The sequence below is a fragment of the Saccopteryx bilineata genome, chromosome 3 (assembly GCF_036850765.1).
Source record: "Saccopteryx bilineata isolate mSacBil1 chromosome 3, mSacBil1_pri_phased_curated, whole genome shotgun sequence".
Taxonomy (NCBI): Eukaryota; Metazoa; Chordata; class Mammalia; order Chiroptera; family Emballonuridae; genus Saccopteryx; species Saccopteryx bilineata.
Genome location: NC_089492.1, coordinates 58,089,420 through 58,097,826, shown reverse-complemented (window position 1 = coordinate 58,097,826; position 8,407 = coordinate 58,089,420).

The following is an 8,407-nucleotide window of genomic DNA, read 5'->3' as shown; positions in this document are numbered from 1 at the left end:
TGGTTATAGAAAACCTTTTATAGTCTTGTCTCTCTTCCCCAGTTGCTGGAGAAAAGAAGGCTGTACCTGTATTAAAATCTGCCTTAGAACATCTAGCCACAAGATTTTATACCAGCCAGGTTTCTGGTGCCTTGTGACTTTGCCAAGAAACAAGGGGGAAAAAAAAAAGATTTCTAAGATGACTGTTTCAATGCAGCAAAGAGAAGGAAAGTCTGTATATTTTCTATGGCCCTGTGTAATTCAGATCCAGAATGACTCATTCCTCTTAAGCAAGGATAAGCTTTAAAAATTAGCCCATTTTCCTCTACTTCAGGCTTTAGTTTTCACATCAGCCAAACCAAGCAAAGAGTTCACTTTGAAAGAAATCCTACAGCAGAATGCAAAGCCTGGCCACAAAAGACTCATTTGTGAAGAGATTATCACTACGGCAGCTTGTGGTTAAATACTTTATGATTTGGACAAAATAGATTCAGAGGAGTTATACTTCTTTTAAACTCATTTTTTAACTTTGACCATATGGAAATTGGTATCCAAACTCATACAAAAAAAGTGCATACAGAATATCTTCAAATAAACCCTTTGATATGTAAGCAAGGAATTAAATATAAATATATTACCATAATTTAATATTATTATCACCAAAAAAAAACCATTATTGATGTTTTATATATACAAAAGCATTGTGCTACACCAAACGTGCAGACCATGGTCTATAATACCATCCCCACTAAAAGGCACTAGAGCTCCATAGAGCAATCCCAGGGCCAGGGTATAAATCATCTTTTGATGTCAGAAAATAGAGAAGTACTTAAAAAAGAATAGGGGCATATGACAAAGCTATTGGAGCCAGATTGAAGTGGTTCTCACTGCCCAAATCCAGGATAATTTGAGCACCAAAATAAGAAATAATAGCAAAAAAATTGTAATTGGAAGAAAAAAATAATCAGTTTATACCAATTATAGATTATTGAGAGATAGATGATGGATCAATAAATAAATTGATTGACAGATGATAGGAAAGACAGCCACATGTTAAATGTGAAGATAGTGGTTGAGTTAGAAAATGATAATTTTGTGTCCATCATAGTAAAGATTGGATCAAGTGAGAATCACCAATGAATGATTAATTAAGGGAAAAAAATGTAGCTGGAAAAGAATATTTACATGGCTATAAAGAACACCCCTATTAATTGCTGACTGATAAAAATACAACACAAAAATTGGACAACACATTTTCTGGGTGATCAAAATTAATGTCAACATAGGGCACATGAACATCATGGGCCTCCAGATGTGATACCCTGAGATAGAAACAGCATTATTTATGCAAAATTCCAGCCATGATTATGATAGAACTTCAGACAAAATCAAAATGAGGATAGTCAATTTAAAAGAAAAGACAGTTTGTTCTTCAAAAATGTTAATGTCATAAAAGACAAAGACAGTAGAAATGTTTAAGATTAAAGGAAACTCTAGAAACATAACTAAATGATCCTAAATTGGATTCTGTAAGAAGGGAAAAATATATCATTAAGTACATTATTGGATCAGTTAAAAAAACTGGAATACAAACAATAGATTATACAAAAGTTTCATCAAATTGATAACTGCTCTGGTTATGTAACAGAATATCTCTACATTTTAGAAAATATCCATTGAAATATTTATGAGTGAAAGGTCCTGATGTGTGCAAGTTATTTTCAAAAAATCCAGAAAACAAAGCACACATAACACAAACACACACACATATTGAAGCAAATGGAGTAAATTGTTAATATTTTGGGCAAGTTTAATTTGTGTAAAATACAAGATTTCTTTATAATGTTAATAATTTTGTGTTTTTGTACTACTATGATTTTTTTGCAAATTTTCTGCAAGTGTAAAATTATTTATAAATAAAAATACTTTTGAAAAGTTTATTCTCCATTTTTATTTGTAAAGATGTTTAATGAATCATCCTGGAGTCCAAATTCTAATTGGAGTGGGAATTCAACATAAATGTATGAAAAACTAATATTAAGGATTATAGGTGACAAAATAATTTCAATATAAAACTTTACTATTTGCCTTTGTGAATGTAGACTGTTTTTGATTGTAGCATAAACCAGTGTCTTTACATTGAATGGTTTTATAGTTAATTTGATTGATCTTGATGTTAAAAATGCTTTAAAAAATTAAAATCAGAGAAAAGCTTCACCTCAATGACCATTTCAGGTGTTCATAATGTAATGTTTTGTCTTTAACAATTTATCTGGGAGCATAAATATGGAAAATTCCAAAACCATTTACCACAAAAGCAAAATGTGAAGGATGGACAATGGAAGACAGTAGAAATGAGCCCGTATATTGATTAAGCTGCAAGGACCAAGTTGCAAGGGCCAACTTTAACTCAGTTACTCAGTAGCCAGACTTTTATTTCTGAAGAATTACATGGTATCATGGTGGTAGTCCACATGACATGTGTAAGAAGACAATAATAAATTCAGAGGTTATAAGAGGACTGTGCTGAAAACACACACACTGACACAGAATGGTGTATCATCAGCTACTGTAGAGGAGTAACCTGAAATCAGTAAACAATCCTAAAATCTGAGATCTCAGACCTGGAAGACTCATAGTGTTTAAGAACAACCAGTATTACAGGAAATATCCAAGTTATCATAGCTTATTTGCAGTTGGGAAAAGGCTTAGGTCAGGCACTGTGATCACACCCAGATGACAGAGTTGGAGGTGATGAAAAGCAGCGATTTGTCCCTCAAGGCTCCCACTCACCAGTGCCCCGTCCTGAGGCTACGTGTATCCCTCTCCACAGACAGTTGTTGGTTCTCTGCAAGCCCGTGTACATTCCTCAAGTAGGCCTGCAACTGGACATTTATTTGTCCTCCATTTTCATTATCCCTTCCATACAACACCGTAATTTTTTTTTAAGCAATTCCTTCTCCCTTGTGTCATGTAATCTGGCTGGAATGGTCAATCCATTCCAGTAGGGAAATTGCAAGGTCGAGACCTATCTCTGAAAGATTCTTCCCTCTCTCCATACCATTCAATCAGCTGCAAGTTGTGCCCTAATCTAGGCAGACTAAGTGCTTTTACTGTAGACTTTGAAACTTAAGTAAATTATGCAAGCCTGTAATAAAATAAAAATAAAGCAGGTTGGATTTAACCATTCACCTGCTCATACCAGCCCATTTTCTGAGTTTGTGTTACTCCAGCTGCTGGCTGCTCAGAGCAGCTTTGACACACTGCTAGTGTACACCCTATACCTACACCCTATACCGCAGCTTCCCATCAAGAACTGAGTATATGGTTTCTGGTTCAAGTTCATCAGAATCGTTTTTTGTTGTTCTGCAATTGAAGAAAACTGTATCACAGAGGTAATCACACATATATATAATACAAACACACAAGCATAAATGGGGCAGATCTGAAAGGCTGCTAGACTTCACTTTCCTCAAAAGCCTTTTTTCTGTTTTCTTCAAGACGTTTAGTTGGCAGAAATGCTGAAATATGTAGAAAAGACTATGATCAGTATTTGTTTTCTTACTCCAGGTTATACTAGTTTCCTCTTGGGAGGATTGAAATGAATGGATGTGTGAATGGGTGAATGAATGAATAAGAGGAGAAGCAACCTCCACCTATCCTAGATTTTCAACTGAAATTTTTTTTTTTGCCAGAAGACAGATTAGCAAGAAAAAAAAAACCCTGTTTATGAATGCCTGCAGTGCACATCATGCTAAAGAAACCTAAAATGAAAAGTAGTTTAAAATGTCATCTTAAAATTCCAGCATATATAGCATCTTCAAGGAAGAACAAAAAAATTTGGACAGAAATAACAGGACAAAGAAAGGCAGTGGTAAGATTCCAAGGGTGAAAAACTGAAAAGATGAACTAATGAATTAACTTTGTTTGCAAATTCCTCTGGTATCTTCAGGGCTGATTAAAAGTCTCCCTCCAGAAAAGGAGAATTTGTATCTTATCTATAGGCAGAAAAGAGGAGCTATTTCTGGGTTTGCTGCTTCTTTATTACTTTCAGCTCAAAAAATTTTTTTGAAGTCATAGAGGCAATTTTTAGGTAACACCTTCTGGTATCCTATATGCATATACAAATACAGGGGTATGAAAGGTAGGTTTACAGTTGTGAGTATGCAAAACATAATTTATTCTTGTATTATTATTTATTACTAATGTGTATCACAACTGTAAACCTACCTTTGCCCACTCTTGTTATACATACAGAGACAGACACATTATATATATATACATATACATATATATATTTTACTGCTCTTGAGCCTTACCTGCAATAATATATATATAATATATATTATACAGTTATAGCATTTACATAAAAACAAAAATTAACTAACAATATAGAAACCAACTAATAGATACAAAGAAAAAATTGATGGTTGTCAAAGAGAAGGGAGATTGGGATACTAAGTGAAAAAGATGGAGATTAAGAAGTACAAAATGCCCATTATAAAAATATTTACAGGAATCAGTGGTGAGATTCAACTGATTTGCACCAGTTTGGCAGAACCAATACCTAATTTTTTGTTGAGTATGGCGAACCAGTTTTTAAAATGGCACCTTAATCAGGATTCTCTCTAAGGTGGGCACCTGGACAGCCGCCCAATGTGGAAATCACAAATTTACTTTCTTTACTCTTTTTTAACGTTCATCTGTGCAACAGCATATTCTAAGTGCTGGTAGTAATGTTCATTCCCCCTATAGACGAAAGATATTGCAAGTGAGAATAGCAACCAAGAAACAATATGGAAATATCTTAAATAACAGTTTTATTGTTTTTTGTCAAGTATTATTTAATATTTTTTCATTAATATTTTAGAACACTTTCTTATAACAATCTAGTTTTCCAAACCTCTTTTATTGTTCTTATTTAAGTACTAAATAATTGTACTAAATATTGTTCCATGAAATAATAAACTATCTTTTGGTATATCATTTTTTATACTTAAAACCATCATTAGAACAGAGAACCAGTTGTTAAATTATGTGAATCCCGCCACAGACAGAGATATCAAGTACATTTTAAGGAATATAGTCAATATATTGTAATAAGTCTTTATGGTGTCAGTCTTTATGGATACTAGACGTATTGGGGTGATCTCTTTTAAGGTATATAACTGTCAAATCACTATGTTGTGCACCTAAAACTAATATAATGTTATATGTCAAATGTAATTGAAAAATGAATTAAAAAACATTTGAGTATTATATATAATAATGAATATAATTTTAAATAAAACTCTATAAAAATGTATTGTACTGCCTGTTTTGTAGACAAGGGCTCTGGGGCCCTGAGAAAGCAAAAGCATTTTCCAAAGTCCCACAGCTGTAAATGCGAGCTAAGCTCCAATTCTGATCTGTCCTGCCACTCAAACCTGTCATTTGGCTTTTCAAAGACAGTTAGACTCTTATTTGAACATTTAAAGCCAAAAATGCTATACACACCAATGATATATATATATGACTCTAGTGAAAAACAACATGAAGTAGAAAGAAAACCCCAATGAAACAATGCTGGGAAAAGAAAAGAAGTATGTAAAATTTCTCTGCGTGAGTTTTTTACCACCTGGCTCTGAATTTCCTCTTCACTAGTACTGAGTCACCATTCAGGTGACTTCCACATCCAGGACAACCCACCTAAACATTCCTTAATGTTTCCACACCTAATCATGATCACAGTCCAACTCTATTATCACCCTCAAATTAACTTTAACTCCTGTGCCACTGTCTCCTTCCAAAATGTTACTACAGAAAAAAGATACAACTATGCTAGCTTTTTTTTAATTTATGACCACAGAGCACAAGTGAGTCCTCAGTTCTTCTCTGCAGTCATGTTACTGTTTTCTAATGAATTGACTCCAATTTGAAGATGCCTCTCTTTTAATATCTCCTCTCTGTTCACACCCTCATTACCTTTTCTTCCCTACTCATTATCTTCACTATTATATATATTTGCAAATATACATGGAGTTAAAAGAGTTTTAGTAACATTACATTTGTCATTGTTTCTGCATTTGCTTTTCTTCTCATTCCAATGGGTATATTGGTCTTGATTTCATCTAAAGTAAGCAGTCCATTTACATACATGACCCTTTTTAATCTACCAAAGGACATTGCTCCTGTTGTTATCCCTTCTTTCTCATTCATCAATAAGTTTATCCTTTCTATCGCCACCTAACCATCTCAACCCCACATCTGCAATCTACTTTTATTCACCGTTGCCTGTGTGATGTGCCTTTGGATATAATCATTCTCAGCTGTACAAATGTACTATCCTCAACCTTAAAAAACAAAAACAAAACTAGAACTAACATCCACCATTCAACTATAGCTCTCTTTCTCTGCTTCCCATTTGAGAAAACTCCTTAAAAGATTGGTCTACATTTTCTGTGTTTATACCTTTCTTTACATTTTTTTCTATAACTACTCTACTTCTATGTTTTCTTCCCTCCACTCTACAGGAACTATTGTCAAGGTTACTAACAACCATAGAATTTACAAATCCAGTGCCCAGTTCTTATTTCTCTTGATATATCAACATATATCAACAGCCTTTGCCAGATGATTGCTACCTTCTTCTTGCCATATTTTCTTCACTTAGCTTCTAGAACACTATATTCTAGTGAAGTTTCTCTTACTTCAATGTCTTACTCTTTTTTTAAAAAAAAACTATTTATTTATTAACTGTAGAGAGAGGAAGAGAGAGAGGAAGAAAGAGATAAGGACAATGATTTGTTGTTCCACTTATTTATACATTTACTGGTTGGTTCTTGTACGTGCCCTGATCAGGGATTGAACCCACAACCTTGGTGTATTGAGCCAATGCTCTGACCAACTGAGCTACCCAACGAGGGCTAATGGCCTCTTCTTCTTTAATCTATTTTTCTGCTTTTATTCCTGTTGGGCAAATGAGTTTGTAAAATTTGTTTTATTTGAGTTTGCTCACTTTTATTGTTAAAAATGGTGCTGGGCAGTGCTGAGCTGTGCCAGGTATGTGATCTGTGAAATTGCTAATTACCTTCCTGCTTGGGAAGGGCCATTGTTATGCTAATGTATGCTGAAGGATAGGTTTTTGTGCCAAAAAATTTTAAAAAGAAGGAGGAGAGAGAGGAGAGCCATTTTTGGAGAGTGAGAGCAGAGGGCAGAGTGCTGAAGGAGAAAGAAGCGAGATTTCAGGGAAAGAAAGAGAAGCCAGTTTTGCAGAGGAAAAGCCATGTTGTCCAGTGGGGAACCAGAGGTAAGGGGCAAGGGACTTTTGTGAGCTCTGCTGAGACAGGAGGGGGGCTTTGATTCTAGGAAAAACCAAAGAAGATTCTCCTGGTTATGGAACCAGAGAATGTGTGAGTGGCTTTGGGAGCCCTGTCTGTTTTCTTTCACCGGCCAGTGTGAGTCTTAAGTAAAGGAATGAATGGCCCACCAGTTTTTGGCTCCACTGTTTCTTTACCATCTCTCTGAATCTAATGGGAACCTGCATGTGTATGGCCACGATGGGCATGACTACTGACCGCACAGTTCCTCTTTATGACTTCTAAATATGGATGTGCCTAGTGCTCAGTTTTAGATACTTTCTCTATATATGGTCTATACAGAATAAGGCAAAAGTAGGTTTATAATTCTAAGTACATGAAATACAGAGTTTATTCTTATATTATTATTTATTAATTATTGTATTATTTTCCATAGGAGCATCTGTACACTTACTTTTGTCCCACCTTGTATGCTGATGACTTCATAATTAAGTATTCAACCAAGACTTTCCCCCTGAAATCTATAACCATATTTGACACCACCTTTATTTGTATTTGCCACAGAAATTTCAAGGGGTCAGAACTGTTTTGATCTTAACCAATATGACCCCAATAAATTCAATTAAAATAAATAAATAAGAAAGAAAAAAATTTTTTGACCTAAATCCTCCAAAAATTACTTTCCCCCAATATCTTCTTTGTCAGCTAATGGTACCCTCATTCATGCAGCTGCATAGGATAAGAGTCTAAAAACCTGAGTGCTGTCTTTCCTGGCTCCCATCATCCAGTTTGGCCACTTGAAAATATTTTTACAATCACCACCATAATCAAAGCTACTGTTGTCTTGTGGATGGTAGCCTAAGTTAGGATGGATAGATACAGTTATTTTGATTAATGATATCATCACCAAAACCACTTTTAATGTCTCCTAAATCCAATACATTAAATTTTTAAATAACAGAAATATAGTAGGGTAGTAAATATTTTCTCATTTTGTAGCAAGTGGTAGGAATTTTATGTTATGAATATTATTCTTTACCTTAAAGATTTTCAAAATAATAATAACAATAACATCTACTTGTAGCTGCTACTACTCCCCATACATGATTGACTTTGTGCTTAGAGCTTGA